Source organism: Polistes fuscatus, unplaced genomic scaffold (genome assembly GCF_010416935.1).
Source record: "Polistes fuscatus isolate 324 unplaced genomic scaffold, CU_Pfus_HIC Scaffold13, whole genome shotgun sequence".
Lineage (NCBI taxonomy): Eukaryota > Metazoa > Arthropoda > Insecta > Hymenoptera > Vespidae > Polistes > Polistes fuscatus.
In genome coordinates, this window is record NW_025113031.1 from 4,911,930 (window position 1) to 4,939,523 (window position 27,594).

At 41.5% G+C, this 27,594-nt stretch overlaps 1 protein-coding gene across 3 annotated transcripts in view; it reads left to right on the plus strand.

Moving 5' to 3' along the window:
* Positions 1-27,594, plus strand: part of LOC122514038 (CUGBP Elav-like family member 4) — a 486,258-nt gene that overhangs the window by 134,366 nt on the left and 324,298 nt on the right. For 2 of the 3 annotated variants that reach the window (XM_043630651.1, XM_043630654.1), the window contains one exon: positions 5,682-5,827. The exons of the other annotated variant lie outside the window; for it this stretch is intronic. The gene's annotated coding sequence lies outside the window, so the exon portion shown is untranslated. The remainder of the gene's footprint in view (positions 1-5,681; positions 5,828-27,594) is intronic. 3 annotated transcript variants of the gene reach the window in all.

The following is a 27,594-nucleotide window of genomic DNA, read 5'->3' on the forward strand; positions in this document are numbered from 1 at the left end:
CTGCGGTTATAACTATTGACACTAACGAGCCACGTTTATGGTTGTTACATCAACCAGAGAGTACACGAATGTAGCCAGTCACGGACGCGATTCTCCATTTCTTTCTCTCTCCTTCATTATAGTCTAAATCTGCTCTCTATTCGTTTACAAGAATATCGCGTGCAAAGTGCTTTCAAGCCTTTTCCAAACGTTGAATATCATATCCAAAGCGGGAGAACATCTGACTATTCATGGGAGTGGGATAGAACTCATTGACAGAGGTAACTTGTATCCAAGAGAAAGAGTAAGAGAGAGAGAGAGAAATGAGAAGGAATCCTGCGAGTGACAGGTTACATATAGTAATTTAGTTAACCGTTTCATTGCTGCCTTTTGAGATATAACGATAGAGTCTGTTGGTGACAGGGTCGTCGCTTAGAGAGCTAATGTTTCGAACGAGCAAGCTTTCTGACAGGACAGAGAATTTGGATAGCGGTTGGAAGGATAGCGTTGAAGGGACGTTTTGGTAATATTGTTAAAGTTTCTGGACTAGAGAAACATCCTAGTATTCTTCTTCTTGCCACCGATTTGAGCAAGTTTTACCGAGCTTTTAGGTAGGACTTCTTCCTATCCCCTTCTACAACCATTTCCCATCCCCAATAACTGAAAAGAATCGAAGGGTGGGGGTATATACCAGGCAGTAGCCCGCCTAATGGCGAAAGATTTCATCGTTTGGGAGGTGGGACAAATGTGCATTCACGAAGAATTGTTCGCGTTACTCCCGTGGGCTAGCAGCTACCTACCCTGGGGATACCAATTGGGCGCGCAATTCCGCGAAACTCGTGTCACCTATTTCTCTTTCTATGGCGCGATTCGGCGTGTGACTAATGGCGGCATATTCATAGCGCAACCTCAACCTTTCTTCGTTCCACCTTCCTCATTCTCTCTCTCTCTCTCTCTTTTATTCTAGCACGTGCGCGCTTTCTCTCTCTTACAAAGGTCTGGCAGTTAACCTCAGACAATCCCTTCATCGCGATAATATATGGCTACCCTTAAATTTTCGTTCCTCTTCAACGACCACGAGTTCTCCCTCTCTCCCTCTCTCTCTCTCTTTTCTTCTCTTTCGCTCTCGTTCTTACACGATCTCAAATGAACGGCAAAGTTCCTCATTTGCTTCCGGGACAAATTGTCTTTTCGCGATCGATTGTTTCAAGTATATTCCTTACTTCTTAGGTATACCTTAAGTCTACAAATTTTAATTAATTTTCCTTCCATATTCTTCAAATCATGTAGAAAACTAAAAATAAAATAAATAAAAATGAATAGTGAAGATATAAGGAAAAACTATCGTATCTACTACTACTACTGCTATAGGTATTTCTACGACGTCGATAGAAAAGGTCGTTGCTTTAAAGGCGGAAAGTGAACGATTTATTTAAGACGTGATACGCCTTTCCGGCTTGAAGCCTCGAAGCGGTACTTCCCGTGGGAGCAAAGAAGAAAGAAAGAGACAGAAAAGTAACGTCGAAGTAAGCGAGAGGGAAAAGAAGAAGAGAAGAAGAAGAAGAAGAACAGAGAGAGAAGGTCTCAAATCGTTTTACGAGGGTAGTTTTAAAACGATTTTACGAGAGCGGCGCAGAATTTCGAAATAAATTTGCATCAGTTTTACTGCTCCTAATATACATAACTACCGGTGTTTGGCACTGATACCCACGTGTACGAAGGCGAGCAGCCTAGTCAATGTCGACGAGGTCTATGCTAGTAGCCCAGTGGTGGGATTTTGTAATACGCCGCCGTCTTCTTCCGGAAAGAAAAAACGGCGCAAAGGTGCGCACGTGCGCTTGCGCACATTTCTCTTTTTATAGGTGCTACGGTACGTTAGTAGGTTGAGATACATGTATATGTATATATTCAACCTTGCAGTGTTTCATTGTGCATTCAAGTGCTTTGAAATTTACATGTTAATCTTATCATTTAAAATTGAAAAGTATAATACATATAAACGATCCAATTTTCAATTGCAGGGTACACGGTGCATCCGCATTGTATCTACAATAGATTATACAGTTTATGGAATAATTGAATTTATATAACAAATTTTTACTTATATCTAAAATATTTAATATGTCGGAGCAAGCAAAATCTTTAGAGTCTTACCACGGAAATATGATTAAATCGAAGGGTCTTCTAATTCCACAATTAAGTTTCAAAAAAAGAAGAAGACAAATTGTTTCATTTTTAATTTTTACACTCATCTTTATTACCATTACCGAATAAAATTTTAATTTAATATTAGGAGTTAGTTATTTAGAGGGGGCCTTAAAATTGAATTGCACTGGGGCCTCTCAAGTACTAAATCCGCCACTGAATACTCGTAAACGAGAGTTTCGTTCCTTACGTCTTTAATGAGATACTTGATCTATAATTCACTCTGCGGTCTATTTCGGTCGAAAGTGTAGGAGGATTGCGCACGCATAAACACACGCCGTCTGGTACAGGAAATGAGTGAGTGAGTGTGAGAGAGAGAGAGATTGATAGAGAGAGGGAGAACGAGAAGAGATCCGTACACGACGGCCGCGTATGGCACGCATTGCGGTTGTCAGTTCTAGTCAACGTGTAATTTACTATCCGAGCGCTCTGGCTCGATGCAGATGCAGGCAGGCACCGCCATTGGTCTCTGAGAGGTAGTGCAATGCGAAGAACCGACTGCCCTCTCGAAGCAACAACGCTTGCCTGCCAGCGAGTGGATGATGGTGTATTGCAAGAGAGGTACTACCCAACGCCCGGAATCCGTTAAACCACGAGCATGCTATAAACTAGTGAAACGCACTCAGTGCGCTGGGGCTGCCAGGAGTTTGGAGATGTCGCAGGCCATTGCGCGCTGGAATCGTCCGCGTCATTCGGGAACTTCACGATACACTTTTATCTCGACCATGAACGTGTACTCTTCTAATCCTTTTATCAGGATCGTTAGTATATCTGAGACAGAGATAGAAAAAGGAAGAGAAACATCTTCTATTGATCGTGCAGACTCGAAACTTCTAACTTCGGACTATTCAACATTCGATTCTTTGAGATATTTTAGTCATTAGACTTTTTCTCTTATTTACATGAACATTAGTGTTTCAAGTTTGAGCATCACTGATCCATACTTACGCTTCTTACCGATTCACTCGTCCATCCAACCTATCGCTATCTCTTTCCCTCTATTTCCTCTTACTCAGCTGCTGGCTGGCTGGTGTGAGCATGACGTTACTCGAGTGAAATGTCGTTTACTCTACGAACCGGTCCCTTACGTTCGTAACCGTTCGTTACCGTTAGTTCCGCTTGGAATGGCGCTTTCGCAACGCAAACACGTATGTGCAAGGCTCGCTACAGGAACCAACCAGCCAACCTGCCAACCAACCAGCCAGCCAGCCAGCCAGCCAGCCAACCAACCAACCAACCAACCAACCAGCCGGTAGGATTTAGGATTGAGTACGCGTATTTCGTTTTCGTGAAGGTGTGGCGCTATTTCGACTTCTATCATTCGTTATCTTCGCCACGAGTGCACGAGCATGAAAATAAGACGCACTCACCTAGATGTAGATTCCGTGACAGTTGTTTTTTTCATTACATACGATTACTATCAAACGGTTATGACGTCTACGAATTCAAATACCCTAGCACCATGTTAGCTGTTATCTAACTTTGTTCTTTCACGTTCTTTTAATTCGATATGTTCTATTTCAAAAGCAATAAATCAATGATCGCATTTCAACTGAATTCTGCTTTCCAATACCGAGAATAACATTGCACGAATATTTCGTATTACTTGAACAATAAAACCCGATACTTTCGACCACCAATCTTCACAACTAGTCTCGTCGTGTCTACTATTAGAAAGATGTAAAACTTAAAAATCCAGTTGTTAACTTTAATCGTGAAAAAAATCAAGACTAAAGATAATAGTACTAATGTACATATATATGATGCAACTTCTTTGGTCGCTCGATCTTCCGGTACTCTTCCCTGCATACAAAGTGAACTCAGCAACGCCTTTTCTGTCACTCTTTTTCCTTCTCTCTTTCTTGTTTCTTCTTCCTTCTTCCATTTTCTTCTTATGCTTTTCCCTTTTCTTTCTCTCTCTCTTTTTGCTCGTAATATTTCCGCCTATTCGTTTCTGTACATTTGCAAGGTCTCCTGGTATATACGCGAGCCCATTTCCCGCGTCCCTTGAAAGTAATACAGCTCTCTCTCTTTCCCTCTCTTTTTCTCCTTTTCTCTCTTACGTTTTCCCCTGCCGCGTACAGTTTATTTATTTCAGTATGAATACTGAGAGACGGACGGAAATAATGATTTTAATAATACCAGAGCCCTAGAATCGCAAAGAGAGAAAGAGAAAGAGAGAGGGAGGATGCGAGAGATGGAAAGGAAGGTAAAAAGGGAAACAAGGGTGATACATAGCTAAAAAGACGAGCTAGGACCGTAGCTTGAAATTGTAGTGTATCTCATGAGAGAGAAAAAGTATGCCGAGAGAAACACATGGAAGGTCAAGAGAATCCCTTCGACGCCTCCTTCCTTTTTATGATGAACATCGTACGCAGTCATCTTGTGGGATTTACTGTAAAGTAAAGTTTGCATATCCAAGCGAACGTTTATCCAGGTTCTCTCGATTTGAACCGATATTTATGAATCGGTAGGGACGGTAGATCGTCCTCTTTATGGATTCAAAAATGATGGTTTAGCTGTTAGAGGAAAAGGGTAGAATCGAGGAGGAAGAGAAGTTGCTGGACCATGTCGACTGGTTCCCAAGCAGCCGAAGTGGACCTATCGACTCGAAACGAGTGTGCTCGACGTTAAAATCCCGGTCGGTGCTCCCGTTTCTCAGCCCTTTAGTTCTCTCTCTCTCTCTCTCTCCCTCTCTCTCTCTCTCTGTTCTCCCTTTCTCTCTGTTTCCCTCAGTATGTCCTTCTATCTAGCTCGTTTGTTTGTATTGGACGTAAACGATGCAATGGGTGGACACGGTCCAGCAAATCCGAAATCCCCTTTTTCTCGATATAAAACCTTGCCCCTTTTTTCGGCTACCAATCCTCGAGCCGAATACGACTTCACGCCGGTACTCTAACTCTCTATGAGAATACGAAGCAACGGAAGTGTATCGACTATGGGTATATACATAGGTAACCGAAAAAAGTCGAATCGTAACAAACGCGATCGATTTTCCCCTTCTCACGGCTATTCGAATTCCCCGAAAATAAAAAGCGGAAAAGAGCGACGCGGAATAGTAGGATGGAATTCGATTTCGAGACTCGAAAACGAATTCGACTACTTTGATTCCGCTTAATTCCTTTCAGGCATACTCCGCAAAGTGCTGGAGGTGGTAGATCGATGTTGTAAATTTCATTCGGCGTAGAAGCTTTGTTGTCTCTATTCGAATGCCGTCCATTCACGAAAATATAAACGAAATCGCTTTCCTATTTTCCAATTTAGATCTATTATTTTGCTGTGTTGTGAAAACAAAAGGAAATGAAAGCGACCAAAAAAAAAAAAGATAAAAGCAAAAACGGAAAAAATATAGATCTCGTTTTTCTACGGTAATAGGAAGTTTATTAAATGTTTTTTTGTGTTGTGCAAAATATTGTTAGATTGTTGATTACAGGCGATATTGAGGTACGGAGTGATTGGCGATTTCAATGGGGAGTGACAGCCTTATTCTGTTTCAGGGTGTGACGGGCGACCGGCTGGCCGGGGGCGCCGCACACCTCCTCCATCTCTTCTTCTTCTTGCCACGTCCACAACACACAATGTAACAACAACTACCACTACTAGAGTCGTCCGCGCGAACCACGTTCTCAATGTATTCGATGTGGTACGTCACACCATAACCCCTACTCGGTATCTCTCTGAAGATTTGTCATCCTTATTAAATGTGTTGGACTGTATCACTTTTACGTTTTCACGTGTTTCACAATAATTAGTGTTCCTCGATGTTTTAATATCTTGAAAAACTTGATGTTATAATAACATTTATGCGCAAGAAGAGATTCTTGCGAGATAACGAATGGTTAAACGTCAACCGAAGAATGCTTATCTCGAGATATTATTAATTTAATTGTTCATTCAATATTTTCTTGTCCCTAGATTCGAAGCAGCATTCTTCGCGTTCGTTGTTGTATTTTATACGTTACTTCATATTTTGCATTTGGTACTTATACATATATGTATGTATGTATATATGTATGTATGTATAGATGTATGTATATACACGTATATGTATACGTACGTCGTTGGATATTGTCTTCAGTGTTCGCTGAGCTCCGTTACAATGTGACTTGTGGTTGGTTTAGTTTCATTGGTTTATCAGTGTTCGATGTTGGCTGCAATTGTTGGTTGTTAGGTGTTTAGTGGTCACTCTGTGTTGGTGCTCACCCTACCGACTCGTCCTAGTATCCGCAACTCCGACGTTCCACGTTCCCCCAACGAGTCCTCGAACTTGATGTTAGAAGTACAGTATCAAGCTCATTTCGTGTTAAGAGTTACGCTTCTCTTCGTATTTCGGACTGATTGTCGATACGTAATTAAGTCCAGTACGAGAATAACGGAGCGCGCGTTCTGAGCATCGTCGATTCTCGGCGTGCTGTTTTAATCGAAACGTGTAAGAGAATAAATTCTTAACAAGATACGCATGATTGGAAATAACTGTTTTAATATAATTAATTGAAATCAAAGTCGATGTATTTTGAAACGATTCGTTCGTTTCATCATTGGGTCCTCTGGTTTCACGAAATAAGGCATTAGAAAAATAATGAAAATTAACCGGAGGACGATCAAATTGATTAATTATTGATCGTACCTATAGTAATTGGATTACTTACACGTATAAAAAGCAAACGTTTGCTATGAACGATTAATTCTGGCAAAAAATAACATTCGATAGGTTATTTGCGAAAGAAGAGAAACTTTTAGCTTTGGTGTGTACTGGTCGACACGATCAAACCCCGTTTCAGCAAATAATTGCATTAACCGCGCGTAAATGCGGAGCATCGAATATTTCTTTAAATTAGTGATGGTAATTAGGCTGAGAGAGTGAAAAAACGAGTCGAAGCGGTGCTTTCCCCTCACTCCTTCTTTAATGGAGCAGGAAAACGGGTAGCAAACAGAAATCGTGGAACGGGTTAATCTGTGGTCGAAACGCTTGAATTCTTGATGAGTAGCAAAAGAGCGGGCGTCAAGCTCGACTGCTCGCGCGAGGATATAGTTTTAAAAGCGATTTAAACGTTTACACAGAGAGATCGAGAGAAACAAAGACAGCTATGGGGAAAAACGGGTGTCGATAGGGATAGAGAGAGAGAGAGAGTAATGTGTGAGAGTTTGAAGGATATTTCATGCGACGTCACGCACACTTTGTATGCGGGACAAGGTCTGTAAATGAAAGAAAAATTGGTCGTTTCGGTCGTAGCTCGGTCGAATCGTCCGGAATAAACGGGCTAGAAAGATTCTGACAAGCGATGTACACGGAAAGGAATAGGAAGGTGTTGGAGAGAAGGAAAGGGACTCGAACCATTTATTCTCTGGCACGAATCTTTTGCAGTTTTACCTCCCTGTACGAATTTCCTACGCGGAATGGAATCCGCAAAAAGCGACTCGATTCCAGGCTCGTCCGAGCGATATTAAAAAGTAATTGGATTTCGATGTAGGATAGTTGCTACCGATGCATTGGTTCGGCTAGGGTAGAAGAAAAAGAGATAGAGATATATAGAGAGGGGAGAAGTAGTATCGAATCAGATCGAGAAAACGGTTGGTAGGTGGGCTGCTCACGTTGTACTCGCGAAACGGAATAATGGACAGTCGTTAAATTTAATTGGCACATAATTATCGGTAGAGCGGCCAGCAGGCAGGTAGTTGCGCGCCACCAATCGTCGCAATCCCATTGCCCCAGCTTTAATATCGGAGGAAAGCTCAAATGCAAAGGGACGTAGGTGTACGTGTATGTGTATACACATGTATAGAAATTTATATATATATACATATATATATATGTTTCTAGGGTAGGTCCACATGTTTCACCATGGCAGAGCCCATGCTCTGTGGTTTGTACCGGTCTAACGAGTCTGGAATCGACCTATGAGGGGGGCTTCGTTCTTCGATTCTCTCTCCACTTTCCTTTTTCTCTCTTTTCCTCTCTTGCCATGACTGTTTCCACCGCCACCTAGTAGAACTACTCGTATATTCGAGAGCTTTCGTGCCTATTCCGAATCACAGCGTAGGGCGTAATTGAATCGGTTGCTTTAGCCAGAAACACATAACTTTTACCCACCCGATATTTCATGGATTGCATGCCAAGTGAATTCTTACAGTTACTAAACGAAAAATATCCTACTCTTTATTATATTATATATCATTATTTTCATTAGAGTTATATGACTTGAATTCGCAATGATTTAGCAAGGTGTCGCCGTAGTAAAAAGAATCTAATAAATTATGAGGTATAGTTCGAAACCGAATGTGATAAGGATATGGGAAAGATGAAAAGATAAGTTAGAAGAAGAATCATTAAAATTGAAAGAGAACGTTCGTCTTTGGACATTGTACAAAGACGAAATGTGTCTCGCGAAGAGAGATGTCTTCATGGTGGAAGCGCAGCGTGCTCGACCATGAAATGGGAACAGGATACGTTAGACTAGGTGTAATTAAAAGCCGTAAATATGAGCTTGCTCGAGCAAATTAATTTATGAATCAATTACGCGAGGGTAGAGCCGCGTTTAGATATCGCTACCGGCCAGCAGCACGACCGAGAAGCGAGCTTACGTATCTCTCTTCCTACTACGTACATGTCGCGCGCTTGCGTGCTGCGAAATTGTGTGTGTGTGTGTGTGTATGCGTTGAGAGAAAGATAGAGAACATTTGCGACGAGCTCTGGTGGTGGCGGTTCCGAACGATGTTGGTAGATCCTTTATCGGATCGTTCCAATAAATAAGCTGATCGAGATACCATCTTTCATTTCGATAATTATTATTCGAGGACGGTGTTAATTAATTAAAGACAAGAGTAGACGATATCGCGCGTAACCGAATGGAGAGCTCTAGCTCTCTCGTTAGACGAGAGCAAATGAACGAACGAACGAGCGCGTACACGAACACGCATACGTGAGTCACGATCGTACCAGGTGATAACTCCTCGAGCTCTCTGGCTAATTACCGGATGAAAGAGCTATCTAGCGACTGTCGTCAAAGCACTGCCGCGAGACCCACTAAATACACTTGCCATCCTATTGTTTTAATTTAACTTATCATCTATCATATTTCATTATTTTTATTTTTTATACTTATATACTTTGTCTTGTACAAATAATCAAATACCTTGTAAAAAGAGGATAATTGCCGTGTTCCAGCAATCGACATCGTGTCCCTGTTATTGACGAGCTTTTTTTTCTCTAAAAGCTACGAGAGTAGGATCAGAAAATGTTCATCTCGAACAAGACTCGGGATGATCACGTATTCGGAGTGATTCGGCCTCGAGCCAGGAGACGAAAAAGTCCTCATAACTTATTAATTTAACGCGTGCCTTTCTCTAGTCAGAATCGTATCTGAGTGAGAGTCTATTGGCAGTGTTCCCAGGCGACAAGAAAAAGGAACGCGATACACCGACTTTTTCTCGCTCGTTTCACCATGAAGTCGTCAAAGCTTTTCTCTATATTCTCTCAGGACAACACGAGGTAGCAAACAAATAAATAAAGATAGTATTACCAAGAGATGATGAAGAAGTGCCACTGAATATTTGATAGCTCTGTGAAGCGTTACGCGTTAACCTCGTTCTTACTCTTTTGCAAGCTAGCGCTTTTCCACCGTTGAGTACTGTTCTGCTACTGCCGTATGTATAAAGTTCGACTACATCAGAATATTAATCATTCTCAACCGGCTAAGAAAGGGAGCGAGAATGAGATGCAAGAAATAGCGTGAGATTTTTCAGTTACTAAAAGATGATTTATCCAAAAGAACAAAAAACACCATGGATTCGTCGATTCGAATCTTTTTAGGATATCCCAGTGGTAATCAAAGGAAAAGAATCTAAATTATATAAGGTAGGATCGTAGAAAAGCTTCCCGAAAATAATTTCATGCAGTTGCAGCGTCTCAAAATGACATATATTCGGAGCTGCTTGCAGCACCGCATTGAATCCCCCGATGTAAATAGACTCGATAACGGATACATCGTTGCCGCACGACAGAAATTCAATAGTCGATAGATATTCGAGGAATATACCCCGCTAGCACGTGACGCCCAACGGTGAGCGTTGGGATACAAGAAAGGGAAGTTTGGAGGACTGAAGAAGCTTCGTGAAGAGAGATAGAAAAGGAAGAGTGGAAAAGGGTCTCTGGATTGACTGAGAGAGCGAGCTGGCTGTCGTGCTTGAGCGTGCTGCACGAGCGCCGCTTCTATTCGATTTAGGTTCCCACTTCTCCAACCTTCCACCCTTTCTTCACCGTATATTCCCTCCTAGATTTGATTTACGTGTAAAATATTCACCTTAGCCGAGCTTTCGTTAGAGTTTCCAACTTCCAAAAGATACTCCAATGTGTTCGGAAGACACTAAGGAATGAGAATAGAAATTGAAAGTCGTCGATAATTTTTTTTTTTTAATCAGCGTTCAAATGCAAACTGGAGAAACTAAAAAAATACGACTTGGAGAAACTCCCATCAACACTCAGTTTAGGATAAGCTTGATAAATGATTTCTAAGGTCTTACTTTGAGTAACTTTAATGCTTATTTTGGGTAGCTGGTATTCCGTGCTCGCGAGCTCTTTGGTACACATACACCTACATAAGAATAGGACACAGAAGCGTCTATGGTTGGGACTGTGCTGCATCCTCTGACTACAATGACTACGCTCGCACCACTTCGACGCTTCTTCCTTTACCCCTCGGCCACCTTCTCACCCCACGAAGCAACGGCACTATTGTGCCGCACCTCCACTTTCGCCAACATTAAGCCCCTTCGAGAAATACATTCGGCCTCCTAGCGCGCGATTTCAGCACGCCCAGCGGGGCTTGGGGAACGACGAGCGGGCTGAACGGAGCTTCAAGGGATAGAACCAAGAAAGAAGGGATAGGGCGAGGAGAGAAAGGACGGCGTATTCGTGGGATGGCGAGTCGGAGAGAAATGCCCAGGGAAAGATGTGTATGCTGAGATACTTAGCGCAAGCCGTTACTTTGCCGGTACAGTCCAAGTACCAAGTTACGTTCTACTGCCGTGACCGTTACTATCGGAGAATCGAGTCTAGTCAAAGCTATTCCAATAAAAGCTCCTGATTGTACCGCTTTATCTTACCATCTTTTTTCCTCCTTCGTCTTCTTCTTTTTCTATTTTTTTTTCTTTTTTCATTTTTCTTTTTCTTTTTCTTTTTCTTTTTTTTTACGATCCCATATCTTTCGAATCATGCTTTATACTCGTTTAATCGCACTTTCATTCTTTATTCCTGCTACGAATGGATTGTAAAACTTACAATATACATTTAAGTATTCCATTACGCAAAGTTGTCCCGAGAATCTTAAAGAAAGCAGAACTATCTTTTCTTGACTAATTCATTTTAATATTTCTAGCTGTTTAATTTTGGATATTTCATTTTGATTCTTGTCAATTGTTCTTTCTTTTATGGATTATTAAAGTTGACGTTTAACATCAACAGCAGTCTTTGATAATTTTACGGAAACTGTGAAAGGGTTTACATTGGGCTTTCCAATTTTTTCCCTGTCCGAACTTATCTGTTACTGTAAGAATCTGGGATGTAAAGAGAGAAAGAGAAAAAGTGGGAGGCAAAGGGGTAGAAGAGAGAAGATTACGCACAAACGTGGGCCAAGCAATATGTTCGATGGTAAGACCGTTATCTCGCCCTATTGGTTTCGAAGGACCGAAGAAGCTAGAAGCTCCTCTCTATTCCATTTATTCCGTATACATAATACATCGGTTCGCGAGCAAACGGACCTGTTCGTGGCTCTACGGATAGGTATTCTTATTTTTTCACTCGATTTAACTGTCGAAAAGAAGGATTTCTTACTTGGTCGGAAGCATTTAAGGACAGATGGAAATTTATCCCGAAAAGATTTACAAACGCGATACGATAATATGTCTGTTCGCGATTATCTGTTTATATAGTTTTATTAGATCTGATTTATCCTCGATCAATATGTCGATATTTATGTGCAATATAGTTTCTTTGACAGTTGTACAATATCTTAAGCATTTATTGTATCGCCTTACCAAATTCTTTATCAATTAATGTTTATAGACAGTGTATTTAGGTTTCTTTCATGAACAAAATAGCGTGCATCCTTTGACCGGACGGATTCGAGCAGAAAGAAGTTGCATTTTTTTTTTTTACTCTTCTCTTTCTTTTTTTCAGTACGAAGGCATCCATGTCTATCTCTCCCCTTTCTTCCCCATCGCTTACCCATCCTCAATTTCTCTCTTTTTTTCCTCAGGACAGCCACGAGTACCGCGCACGCTGCACCTTTGACAGACGTAATACGCATTTGAATCGGGCACGTATGAATATGAATAGAATTTCTCAGCGAGGGATAAGAAAGAGCGCGTGGGTAACTCGATGAAATTCACAGTGCCATAGAGAGAGAGAGAGAGAGAAAGAGAGGAAGCAAGGAAGGAAGGAAAGAGAAATGTGTTCTGGTGAATCCCATCTTCCATTCTGCCTTGTCGCCTTCCTATTTTCGCTTATCCATCGAATAAGTATCGCGATAATACACATGAAATATGTGTGACTCATCTAACGAAGATGAAACAGGTTTTTGATAGTCGATTAAAATCGACCGGATAAATCTACTCTAATGGCTTTTACTTCGTCATTGTTGAACAAATGTTCTCGAAATACATTGACTGTTTCATGATCTATAGCAGTGTATCATTTCGAGTACAGTCGAAGCTATTAATGGGACTTTGTTCTATTGTCTTCCTAATGGATTTGTGATCGCATGAAATGAATTATCCTACATACGATGAGGGGGGGGGCAAGAGATAAAGAGAGATAAAAAGTATATTTTTATAAATAATATATTTGTGTACCATAGAGAGCGGATCCTACCCCAGAACGTTAAGTAAATTTAAACTTTGAATCGATCGTACCTTCCAATATTCATGGAGCTTACGTCATCGATCGTAAAGTGATAACATTCGACCGACACAGATTTCCGTATCACATTCGTATGAACGCGAATGGAATCGCGACTTCAGCAAGTGGGTTAATTCGCCAAAATTCACGATTTCGCGATTTACCGATAGGAATCAAAGCTTTTACGTACGTACGTGTGAGGTTAGCGCGTGCACGCGTACACGTGAACGTGTGTTAGAATGATTCTAGGCGCGCCTTCTGTTGCATTTATCTATGTATGGATGTACGTATAAATATATGTGTGTGTGCGTTCATGGTAGCTCGCGTTATTATACCGATAATGCATGCAATGGAACATAATCCTCGTCGTGGAAACGTTCGACGAAAGCGCCTCGATTTCGGCAGGGTGAGAATTACGCGAACATCAGCGCGCAACTGTGCCGGGGAGTTTTCACTAGGATGCCCGCACGTATTACGTACGCATATGTGATACATAGAGTCCTCATATAGACGAGAATCCTCGTGAATGGCTCGACCGGCGCCGTTATGCCGCCACGAATGCAACGCCGTAATTACTTTATACGTTTATGGCGATGGCCCTTTCGTCGGGTCCCTTTTGTCGGTGCACCCTATGATTTATCGTACTAACTCTCCCTCTCTTTCCCTACATATATCTATCTATATGTATCTACCTCTATCATATTTTCTATTACACGCACTAGTCCAGCATTTAAATGTCCACAGATCGCGTGGATCGTAATAAAAGAAAATAGTTACAACCTTTAGCGTTACTCGTTTGTTCTTGTACACTTTTTCAAATTGATTTTCTTTGCCAAATAGTATATATCTGAAAAAATGTTGTCGAAGTTATTATTTTATTAGATTATAAAACTTTAAGTCAGAAAGATGTTAAATCAATACGCAGGGTCTGCTGATCGAATATTATCCATCATGAATGACGAATGAGCATAGCCGGATCTATAAGACTCGCGATCCGTGACGCGGTCTGCACTGGTGTTAATATTTGACACATATAATTCGGGTTTACGAGCGACGTAAATGCATTGCACGCGCTTGCATCGTGAATTACCGGAAACGCGATTCGCGAGGGAAATCGATAGAGCCCGGTAGTACGTGGCCGCATAGAAGAGAGATCGTTAACGAGGGTAAATGATGCTGGGCATTATTTTCCTCGCTGATCGAGTCCGAAACGATACTACTCACGGCCATATCGAATGATTTTCAAAGTTAACAAAAGCGTATTAGGGTAGAGTACCGAAAAGCGATACGCATTTGCGAAAACGAAATTATGGCTTGAAATTCTCTATCGATGCTCTACGCGCTTTTAATGCCTCATGTGCTGTAGATCTGAATTGCAAAATGTAATTAACAAGGGGGAAAAAAATCGAAACAATCTGATAGCTCAGCGATATCTAACAATAGACATTTATTTGACAAATCCTTTTAATAGTATCGAAAAAACCTTTTAAAGATCCATCTTGTCGTAAATTCAGCACGTAGTGAAAATCATGATGATGCCGTGTGTAACAAGAAGATGTATATGATTTTCCATAGAATTCCAGTGCACTTCTCGCATAATATTATGCATTCGTGGATGTTGGAGTTTTCGTCCTGAAGGATCTTACTGGCTAGATTGTGTGGCTAGTCGCCTTTAATGGACGGCCTTTGAAGTAGGTTGAAATTCTAGTAGGATGGGAAACTCTCCTTTGCTACCTTGATGGTAAGAGGTGAGTTACATCTTTAGACCGAGCTCCTAGACCGAACGATGTCCTAGAAAGACAGAGAGGAAAGGAGGTGGAGGAGGAGGAGGGATGAGGGCAGTGGTAGAGAGTCGGACCAAGAGAGATTTTGGCCGATGACCTCTGAACATGCTGTCTCTGCAAGGCTTTGAATAGCCTTAAGAGGCAGATTATGATATTACAAAAGTAGATTTCCAATTCTATTTTTATCGCTTTATCAAGAGATTTTATTATAATTCCATCTCCTTTTCTTTCTTAAGGTCATTTCTTTTCTTTTTTTTTTGTACTTAAGAAAAAATGAGTTGACTAAAAGTCGTAGGTAAATTTTGATATCCAAATGGTGCCCGTTATTTTTCATTGCATTCTAACAGTGTTATTTTTACCGAGTAATCCATTTTAATCGTCAAACAGAGAGGAATCATGAGTCTCGGTTTTTGACCGATATTCATGCTAGCAACGGCACGGAGGGGTCATCCTTTCACGTCGGCGGATGATTTCCTCCCCTAAAGGGAGCCTCTGCGGCATTAGGGTTCCGGTCATACTTTGGGTCGTGAAGCGGAATGGGTTGCGTGGAGATGAGATCCTAGTTGGAGGGAGAAAGAGAGAAAGAGTGAGAGAGAGAGAGAGATGGAATGAGAGATAAAGGACCAAGAGGGAATTCGAGGGGGATGCAGAGAAGAGTGGGTGGGCACGGACCGGCCATGTAAAGCGGAATGAATCTCGCAGCCGCACGTGGCTTGGCCGCGATCCACACTATCCCGAGCACTCCTCGCGTTCTGCAAGCTTTTTATGTCGAGAATTTAAATTAGATACAACCACTCTCCATCCGCAGCCACTGAAACTCTCGTCGCGCCTACCGAATCATCCCAAAGGGGAGAGATACTCTCCTTTATTTCACGGCACTTTATTCTACGCCGCCGTTTCTGCTCGTCTTCGCATTTAAACGAGCGAGCAGACCAACCTTCACCGTGTCACGTTTGTATCGGCAAAGATTGTTATTAGCTTCGCGTAGACGTGCTCGGGATATTATTATTAAAATCATGCTGATTGTATTCCTCGACCTTTTCAATTCGTTCCGCTCGAGCACGCTAGCTCGCTTCGCTGTTGGGAGGTTATTTCAATTTTGCATGGAATTAAAGTCGAGCGACGTCTTCTCAATTTTCATCGCACTTCTGCTATTTTTGACGAACACTTAAACTGACTATCGCTAAACACGATATCCTTCGATATGCTGCTTACCAAAATATACGATAATATTCTTCCTAGATATACTTGAAATATTGAGAAGAGAATTTAAGCGAATAATAGGAAGTAAAGTTAGAATAGCAGCATAGATTTGATCGGGTCGGTGTTCGATTTCGCAACGGGGCTTTGGCTTGGGGATTTCGATACCGGTCGAATTCAGCGGGCCGCGAGGAATCGAAGGTGCTTGCCGAAGGGGTATAGTCTAGGTAGAGGCGTGCCAAAATGTGATTGCGGCAACATTGCGTCACCGCCACTGTTCCCGGGGTATCTTTGGAGGCTCGTCGTTGGAGAGGACGAAGTAGGATTCTCCTCCTTTCGAAAGCATCGTTAGGGGCCCCTGGCACAAGGCCAATCACATCGACTAGCTACTGTGTATGTAGCTCTCTTCTTCTCCTCCTCTTCCTCCTCTTCCTCCTCCTCTTCCCTCTCTTTCTTCTTCCCACCCTTCTCCTCATCTTCCTCTTGTACGCTTTCTCCTCACCCTCGGTTCTCTTCAGTCTAGTCTGCCTTAGCCTGACCTCTACTACAAGGCATACGGTGCCTACGAAGAAGATAGCTAAAGAGAGGAGGATGGAGAGGAAGGGGAGAAGAAAGAGGAGGATAGATATTCTCCTTTCTTGTTTACACCTATCGCCCGTCCACCCACAATAGCCCATTCCTTAGACGCAAACATCGATATAGTCGGCAATATATCGGAATATGAACGGGACATTGTGTACAGTCCGTTCAACCGTTCCTGTCCATTTCGACTTTCGGCTTTTTCCAAGAAGAAAATTGCTTTACGATGAACGTTGCTTGTGAAAGTTTACGGTTGAATACCCTGTCCTTACCTACGGTTCTTTTTTCTTCTGTATCATTCAAAAAAATAATAAAAAAATCTTCTGTTTTCAGAGTCAATTCAAAAGTCTCATCGTTTCGATATTTGAACGTTTCTTACCGTGCCTAAGCGCGAAGATCTCTAATTTTCCGACAGCTGCGATTCGACTGTGGATATAACACGACTAGCAAAGTTAGAACTTAGAATGAGCGAACTCGTACTCGAACTTGAGGAAGAGCAGCTTAAGAATGGTTAGGGGACCGGATTAGTTAGTATGCTAATTCCAAGGAGGAAACACTTAAATTCATTACACAAGCGCTAATTGCACGGATAATGAGCCATTGCTAATCGCGGAAAGAATTAGCTTTTACAATTTGAAAGAGAAAGAGAGAGAGGGAAAGAAAGAAAGAGGTCCTTTGAATAGTTCAGTATACTCGACTTTGTTAAGTTCGTGTTTCCTTGGAAGAAAATATCTCGAGAAGATCGATCGATTAAACTTCTCTTCACGTTTTAACGTTCAACGGAAAGAGTTACATTAAAGAGCGATTTTGATCATTGACATTCAATGAGTAAGGTGGCACGTGACGCCCAACATAAGCACGGAAAAGTTTTACGTATTAATTACGAGAAGTTTTACCCGCTTCTTTTCACCCCTTCTAGCTTTCACCAAGGCTTCTGACTTTTTGTTCTTCTTTTTCTTTCTACCTTCTTATTCTTCTTCTTCTTCTTCTACTACTACTACTACTTCTACTTCCTCTTTCTTTTTCTGCTCTTTCCGTTCTTCCACCTTTTCCAACCCAAGCAAAGCGTATTGCACTACTTAATGCCAATGCCGGCACGAGTTGCCAGCTCTTAACGAAGTGGAACGTTTGACGCCTCGTAAAAGACGGGCCAAGGGAAGAATTTTTTTCTTCTCTTTCTCGCAAAGATTTTCGTGATATTTACGATAGTAAATTATACCATCCGACGGAAGTTGCTAGCCGACATAAATGTCGAGGAAAATGTCTAATTATCTTGTTAGATTTTTGAATAATATTTCCAGTAATTCGATTTTATTTAAACGAAAGCAATAATTTGTAATCGATCGGAGCTTAAGAGGGGTTTAACGTAGAAGATTTCTTCGTGCGGAGTAGAATCTGTACTTGGAACCGTGTTTGGGGATGAGCGTGGGCTTTGGTGTGGTCCGCGAGGGCTCGAAGGGAATGAGTGGTACGGGGAATGGTGGTAGCAGGGGACGTGACCGGCCTTCCAGGGGCGGCATTACGCCTAGACGAGCCCGGATCAGCGATACGACGGCAATCCCTAACTAGAGACCCAAGGCTGGAGCACGTATATCGTTACGCTCATGACACCACCTCGATCTACCTTCCATCTCGATACGTATTCTCTCGTGCGTCTGCGTACGTCAGAACCACTCAAACGTTTCCTCTCCCAAGAGAATAAAAATGGATTCCATCACTGCGCTCGTGTTTCTTAGAGAATAAGCAATACCTCTTCCTAGGATTTAACAAGTATGGAATTCTTATCGCGTTATATTTCTCGCGTAATGGAACCTTTTTGGATAATCTTATAAGTTTATTAAATTTTACGAGCCAAAAGGAAAAGATCGTATATCTCGTTAGAGAATAACTTGCATACGTCGAAGTTAAATATCAAAGTCTAATTGCTTGTATAGTTTACTGTAATATTTCGTTGAATTTTCAAAAGACATAGAGAAGATCAGCTAAGAGAAATTTAATTGAATCGGATCATGACGCGATCTATAGAATCCAAGTTGGTTAATTCGATTGAAAGTTACCTATCTATCTTCTTCGAACGAAGTATTGCGTTTGTAATTTCTCCGGTAACGAAACGGACGCGAGAACCCAACTAATCTTCGGTACGTGTAAGGACGTCGTTTACATGCAAACAGTGTACGCCCGAGGTAACTGAGGCCCCCGTAAAGAAGCAGCGCAAGATACGCCCGCACGATGGTAATTTTGATCTTACAGATAGGAAGTTACAGCTCGCATACTGTAATTACTCCCGCACTACCCCTTCTTATACTTCGGCATCATGTGCACTTCTATTCGAACTGGCCCCGAGACTTCAACCGGCCGCAGAAGGCTTTTCCGCAGATAACACACGTCCGTCCTGTTTGCGGATTCGTATGCGATGATGGAGACGATACAACGATTCTACACGCAACTGGAAGACTAAACTCAAACGTTGGGTACTATATCTAAAGTGTATGTACACGTGTGAGAAATACTCAGGCCATTTCTTGATTACCCTTTGATTCTTGACACCTAACATAAAACTTATTCAAATAGGATCTTTTAAACAATGCCAAAAGTGGCATGAGTCACTTTGCTTTTAAATCGAAATATTTAAGAGTTCGCGTTCTAACGTGTTAAAAAATATTGATGCCACTGAAAGTACTTATTCCATTCTCAAAATAAACGGCTCAATCGTTGGGTTGATCTTTATTCAAATCGTATTACATACACTTTGTGGTTGTTTCGGTTAGACACCTTATCGTGTTCTAAATCTTCAGATACATCTCTCGCGAAGATAGACTATAACGTGAAATGTCTGAAATGCATTTTTAGATACGAGATACACTCGGTTACCGTGAAAGTTGCGCGATCTAAGAAAAGCAGCAGCAGCCATCGTCGAGAAGTTGGAGTGCTCCGAGCGACAAACGCGAATGTCTGAAAGTTGAAGTTGGCCAAGTCAACGTTGAAAACTTTAAACGGGCGCGCTCATTCTTCGTGTTTAACGAGGCATTTCTAGAAGAAGGTACTTATCGTGACTTCGTTAATAGCGTCTCACCCGAATTCATCGCCGAACTTCTTTACACTCGACACACCCTTTATATATGTTACATTTTATATCCAACCTCTTATCCAACTAATAATACCTAGAATTAGCATAATATTACCACTCGATTAATACGTAGATGTGACACCACGTTTATAGAAATTCCACAGACACTTAGACATTATTTAAACAAATATCTTAAAAACCCTTGAAGTATAATAATTACATTCTAATTTAAATCCAAGTAATATTAGAGTACTGTGAAGCTAAGTGAAACAGTATTAGATTAAAGAGAGAGTGAGTAAGAGTAAAAGCAGCAGATATAATGAGCACTGCAAGGTGTCTTGGTTCACGTGCATAATTTCCGAACGAATTGTTAACACTTGCCACTTCGGGCTTGCTACAATCGTGTTCCATTCATAGTCGAAACTAAATGTCATCCGCGTTGTCAGCGAAATTCTAATAGTTTTAATTGAATTTACGAAAGCGGTAGAGTGTAAAGATCGGTAGAAAATCAGTTATTGTAATTTGTTAGTTAATTTAACCGAGAGTATAGTTCGAGAAATGAGATTCTCAAACTGGAAGATCCTTCGTTGCGTGAGTTTTTGAGATGAACCAATAGACCAGGAAAAGATGGGACTGTGTTGTCGGCGGCTCATGTGTTTTAGAAGATTAGTTGCCAAAAGAGCAGGAGCGAGAGTACCAGTTGGAGTTGTTCTTGTTGGGAGAGATAATAGGCCAAAGCTGTCAGTCTGTTGGATAACATAATACTTGAACCTGTTTACTCTACCCCAATTTCATCTTCCCTTAATTAATACCGCAAACGGTGAGAAAGTAAGAGAGAAGATAAAGGAAATCGTACCTCATGCGTACGCTTCTGTGTATCTAAGCGAGCACATATAAGAGATAGAGAGAGAGAGAGGAAGAGAGAGAGAGATAGGAAGATGTCAGTTGCGGTCTTTGCATTGTACCTATCTAATGGAGCCTGCGCAATCGAGTTGATACCATTGGTTACTCAGCATCGCATAAATCATCGGCGCTTTGAAATGGTCCATCAAATCACATGAATGCATATGTTCGACTGTTTCCTAAGAAAACAAAAGAGTTTATTTTATAAAAACGCAAATGAAATATATATCAATTAATTTTGTATCCAAAGTAAAATATCTCTCTCTCTCTCTCTCTCTCGTTCTCTCAATTTAACGTTTTATCACTCAATCTAATAATCCTATTGATCTTCGAGGTAAGAGGATTTCATGATAGGAAAACTAGGTGTGTGTATATATCTGTAGATAATTAATTATACAATCTGGTGGCTTGTTAACAGCTCGTAGGTAACGATATCCGCAAGATAGAGATTGCATAATGAATATCGAAGGAGGATCGTAGAATTGCCATCGTTGAGGTTGTTCTAGCTTCTCTCTTTCTCTTTGCCGGTGTTTGCTTGGTTGTTCCAGACGCTATCTAATATCACCTAATCGTCTATCTCTATTGTTCCTTTAACCGCGAACGAGTTCCGCTAGAGAAGACACATCGTGCTGGCTCACGAGGTGCGTCGCTCACAGCACGGATGAGTTGCTAGGGTATTGTTCGATAATGAAGACTGATGACAGGATGTCAGCGGAGAGGCGAATGAGCCTTGTTTTGCGTCAAGAAACCGCCGTCAGTTTATTAGGCGTCGTTCACGATAAACCTTCGCTCTTTATTCGTCCCCATCCTGATGAACCATTCGCGACAGTACGGATTAATGAACTGGTGTCCGTCTTCTAAACGACTACGAAGGAAACTACAAAAGTAATATTCAATGGGATGAGAATTCATTGGCGTGGAAACGTGCCTTGTTTTAATAGACTTTCTCCTAAAGCCCATTTGTTTGTTTTCCAAGGAGCTTGTCAACGTCGAAAATAAATGAACTCTGTAAGAGATATTAGTAGACAAAAGGAGAGAAGAACAACACTTCCTATTGGAGAATAGAAAGGGATAGGAAAAGGGATGGAAAAAGAAATGTAGCGAAAAAGATCGAAGGAAAGTCAGTCAGTGGGTGGAAGTGGATAGAACATCGATTTCCAATCTGTGCCTTTAACTTTCGAGTGGTCGTACTCGCACGTGGAAATAGTCAGGACATAGGATGGATAGATCTCTTATATGCTCGACATTTTTGCTTACCTCATGGCGTGCCTATAGGAATATAGAGGATGCGCATACGGTACCAAGAGAAAAAGGAAATGAACGAAGAAGAAATGGATGTCGAGGGAAATAATCTGTCGCGTCGTTATAAAAGAAGTAAAAGAGAGATGAGGGTGAGTGAAAGAATCGGAAAGAAAAAGAGAGGAAAGTAGGGAAAGAAAGAGTATATCCAAGGATACCTCTACCTACTTACCTGAAAAGGGTATCATTCGCTTTCACGTTGTAATAGTCCAGGATTTTGAATGTCGCTAGTGCGATAAGGGATGGAAAGGAAGCCATTATCGTGCTACGTGATCTTCAGCGTACGAGCGGAGCGTGCTCCTTAAGCGTGTTCTATAGCAAGGTTCTTATATTTTCGAAATACGTCCAGAACGTGTGCCCGGTACTTTGCAGAAATAAAAGAGAGAAGAAAAATCTTTCAGCTGTATGATTATATAAAATTTGCATGACTGTTAAGATTGTCGTTAAACAAATGATTGAATTTTGCCTGTCCACGAATTCAAGTGAAAAGAAGCTAGAAATTATTGATCCACGGTGTTATTGTAGTTTTCACACCAATGGGGAATGAACTGTTCGCTTAATTATATCAAAGCCTTTTCTGTACCTTCTTCAGCCACGCGACAGTACATGCTATTCGATGGAAGAGACTGGGTAGGATGGCAAAACTTAAGAGGAGGAGAAGTATGAGGAGAAAGAGGGAGAAGAAGAAGAAGAAGAAGAAGAAGAAGGTGGAGGAGAACTCCTTTCATACCGAAACGGAGTTGCCCGTTCAGAGGCATTCAACGAACTTGGGCAGTTGACTCTTTATGCCCAAAGTTTCCTGGCATTTCGATTTTATGTTAATTTCAATTCACTACGTCGAACCGTTCTCGTGGTTCAGAAAGAGTGTGCTCACCGAATTGAACGCACACGGACGTAGAATCAAGCAAGTTTATCCACGAGCACCGAATAGAGATCGACGAAATATCGCCTCCCGTCGAATCTCCCGTTACCTCCCTTACCTCTATCTCAATACCACCTTCCGTTCCCACCTTCCATTCCTCCGGTCTCCGTTCAACTCTCGATCGGGAATTGTAATTCGCCTTAAACGATTCCGCGAAAGCGTGACACTAGATTCAATTCTGCTTCACAGGTAGAAGAATGGATCGAAAGTTAAGGTATCCCTTAACCCAAATATGCAGAACTTTTCTTAAGCTTCCCTCGGCTCCTATCATTTTATTTTCTTCCCCAATTTGATTATCTCCAAATTTTCTTTTTCCTATCGCGCTTTCTAAAGTCTCTCTATTCTTGGCTGTGGTGGATTCATTTGTGTTATCGTTCGAAATCGTTCCTCGCCCTTTTCAACAAACTTAACTTTCGAAGATTTTGCAGAGAACATAATCGCTGACGAAGGAAAACGAAAACGGACCTCTTCCCTTCTCCCGATTCTCTTTACTTCGACGGAAGTATCGCAAAGACAAAGCGATTCATCTCCATTTCTTCGATCTCTCCAGGAAAAGGAAGAGAAAGAAGGGAGAGAGAGAGAGAGAAAGAGAAAATGAGTAATTCGGGAAAGTTCTTCGAGGATCGTCGAGAGAAATTCTGCCAAGTTTTAATTACCGCGCGGTTTAACGTTCTTCTTTCTTTTTTTACTTTTTTTTTTTTACACATTTCTGCTTGAGTGTCGCAGAGCGAATCATTTTACGTCTTCATATAATTTCTATCCTTCCTTCCTTCCTTCCTTCCTTCTTTTCTTTCTGCCTGCCTTCTGGTCCAAATATTCACGTACTGAAGATAATCGGATGCGATCAACAAACTGGCTTAATTATTTCGATGATAAAAATAATCTTTTATGTTTCTTGACGGTAATGGTTCAACCGAGTTACGGTTAAGTCGCTGTCAACTAAAATATCTTTTCTATTACCAGAAGAATAATATATTATTTCAAAGTAGTATTTTGTTACGACGAGTGCTTTTACTTATTCCTTCAAATGGAAATGTAGTTTCTTTAATTTCTGGGTTTTTATTTTAAAAGCTTTATCAATTTAACAGAATTCTGTACGGATCCAAAATAGTTTGCTCAGTACAAAACAAACAAGAGAAGGAGATGAGAAGACCAGTCAGAATGACTGATCCATAAAGAAATACGTAATAGGAAAGGAGAGAAGGAGGAAAAGAGGAATAAGAAAAATAGTCATTTTGACTGGGGTGATAATTCTAGTTTTAAAGTCTGCTAGGTTAGGAGTTATCGCAACGTTATTATTTGCTCGTCTCGTTTTGAGGGAATACTCGGTGAATGTAGGATGTTCCTTCTTGCCTGCTAGCTTGGCTGGTTGGTTGCTTGCTAGAGAAGGAGAGGAAGGTAGCGAGGACACGAGGAGGGTCCGGAGGTGTATGCAAACAGCTGTGCGTGGCGGGTACCCCATACCAGGAGGTCTGCATTCGTTCCCCGTAAAATCAGGCGCCGAAGTGGTCGAAGGGTTTGAGGAGGGGGTTAGGGGTGGTAAGCTTAGCACAAGGGAGAAAGAGAAAGGGAGAATTTGCCACAGTGTTGGATCGTTTCAAGGGTTTGTTGCTGGCGAAGAGAGCGAGGAAGGGTCGTTAGGAAAAAAGAAAGACAGAAAGATAGACAGAGATGGTGGGTGGCGAAGTTAGTGCGACACTGCGACCCTGAACTTGCCGTGAATCGATCGATACACCAGGTTCAGTGTCCTGCCTTCTACCTCCCCTCTTATCCTGTCTCTCTCTTACCTCTCCTCTGATCCCGAGTCGAACGGGCAGGGAGCTTGGAAAGAGGACGAAGAAGAGGGGAGAGGACACCATAAAACCCCAAGGCGCTTTCTGCGAGGATCCCGTTACACGAAGCCGAGCTCTTAGCTCGGCGTTAACGAAAAGCGCGACCAACCGTGAGGAGACACGGCCGCTTCGAGAGTCGCTCTCCCGTTGCGAGCGCTTCTCTCTACCCCGGATCGATACCTTGGTATCCTTGCTTCCTCGTCCCTTTCTCTCTTTCCCTCTCTTTCTACCTTTTTCGTTGCCTCCGCACACTTGTCCCAGCCATCTACGGAATATTTTTCTTTTCTTCCCTCGTCCATCCAATCGTTGTTCCTTGCGCAACCAACCCACTGCTACGAGAACAGCTCAAGCTCGCTTTTTATCCCAATTTCCCAGCGAAAATGAGATACACATTCTACCTCTAGATAAACTGACAATTTATGACGCCGAGAAAGAAAGATCGAGCAGGATCTTTTCCCGAGGAAGATGGGTATTAAGTGTGGCTGCAGCTTTTGTTACTTGTGCTAGATTCCCCGAGTAAATACACGACGCACGTAAGATCGTAAAGTGAGAAACTCGTTGGTACTATCCTATCCCCGCAACCATCCCTTTCATTTTTTCGAGGTCGCGAGGGAAATAAAGGGAAAAAGTCGTGCCATCGTGAATCGATTCAATTGTTTTTTCTTTTCTTCTTTTGTTTTTCTTCCATTCAGCTGTTACAAATAGCCAATCGTATTTTTTATTTTCTTGCAATCGTTCAACGATATTGGCTGATAATTATGCATCAGTTTAAAACTTGAATAGGACAGCAGTCTTCTGCCGTCGAATCGATAAATTTTGTGCGTAAAATTTGAATGGCAATTAGTTACAAAGCTATAAAACGAATACACCCGAACACATTCGAAGCTGCAATTGAAAACTGCTCGCATTTAATTAAAGTGTTTGAGATGGTTGGTCGAGTCGAGAATATACGTAGTTCTACCTGGCGCAGGTGCAGTCAGAAGGATCGATGAGGTACGTTTTGTTAATCTTGTGTTACAGTAAAAGTAAAGAAAAGGTTAGTACTAAAATCCCTAGAAAAAGAATCTAAAAGTAAACGAGAAATGGGCGAAGACGAAATGGTGTTGAAGGATAAGACACAAGAGAGAAAGAGAGAAGAGAAGAATGCGTTTACCAGCAATTCTTGTTATAAGTGATCCCAACGGAAATTAAAAATAAACATTTCGTTGCTCCACTTTACTTTTCAGATTTATTCTCGTGGCAAAAGTTTCTTTCTACCTTACACTATTAATTGCTCGATCTATGAAAACTTGATGTTTAACTTATGTTCGAGAGAAAAATATATCCAAAGATATTCGTACTTTCATATTCCTAATTTTTCTCAGATCATACACCTCGCATTTTCTTCGAGGAGATATTGCGTGCTCCGCGTTAAAAAAAAAATAATAAAAAACAACTTAAAGTTTCAATAAGTAAATTCTAAAGACTATGATATCTTGTAGCATAATTGTAACGATTTGAGTCCTCGCGGATCCACTTTTAATGGTGTTTCCCCACTTCTCCTTCAATACCATCGTTAAATTTCTCAACTACTTGTGAATGTATACTAATATTACATACTGTCGGTAGTGTAAAAAGTACCACAAGCAACACAATCACATGGGTACGGGGAAACAGAGTTGGAAGGAAGCATTAAACAAATTTTTCAACTCGTTAACGAAAGCTAAAGTGGAAATGTTCTTCGGCATGCAACTTTCTTCATTAACATACATACGCCTAAATTAAAGTTATCACTATCGTTCCGATAAATTGCGACGGGGGTTTTGCCTAAATACTGGAAAGATATTGTTAACGAATGGATATCTTGGAAATAGAGAGAGATGAGGTATGGGAATACGAATGGTAATAATGATTTTAATTGGAAAATCAACCGATATTCCATTAGCGATTCAACCGATATGGAATCCCATTGTGCGTTATTTGCCCGTCAATGTTATTGACGTGCGAAAGAGAAGATGAAAAAGGGATGCACAAGGGCACAGGCATATCTATATGTAGCGTAGATTTTGAATAGGGCGAAAGGAATTTTCGATTATTATTCATCCTCCTTCGTTCGAACGCGTTTCTCAGAAACGATGAATGCAACCAACAGCGGCAGTGCTCGCTCGATCCCCGTTAGCGACCGGAACGATAATAAATCTACCGCAAAAGTAATGTGATACCCGTGTTACGCAGCACCTATATATCGCGTAAACCTATTCAGACGCGTTGCCCTTACAGCGCTTCTGGGGTGGTAATGGCCCCCACGAGTATGTGTAGCCACATTTCGCAAGCTCATAGCTCCTACCTTGTAGCGTTGTTGCGTGGATTCGAAGCAGTGCTTGTATCGCGTCGGTTCTAGTCTTCGACTATCGCTCGAATATCTCCCCCTACCTTCTCCTCCTCCTCCTCCTCCTCCTCCCCCGTTAATGCCACCCTCTATTCCCAAGGTTCCATTTTGGAACAAGCTTTTTCATTGGTTATTTGTGCCTTGGCATTGGAGTGGATGAGGCCTTTGTTCGATGTTGACCAAAATCGGATTAGCTTAGGATGTTAGCCGTCGTTTCTCTTAGGTAGCCACACTAGAAACAACGTGACGTGTAACGATGACTAATGGCCACTTTCCTCCATCATTCTCCGTAGGCTCATCAACCATGATGTGAGACGTTGAAGTAGCGAGCGTATAAATGCTTGTTATTATACATAGTTTTGCGAGTACCCTAGTCGAAAAATATCTTGTCTCGTTCGATATGTGTGTGTGCGTGTGTGTGTGTGTGTGTATGTGAGAAGTCTAATAAAGCTAGCATTTCGCAATCTTTGCATAAAGCTTTTCTCCTACTAGACTAGGTATTACATAATCTAATCGTAAATGATACGTAGAAGAATACAAGAAAATTTGCAAGAAGAGGAAT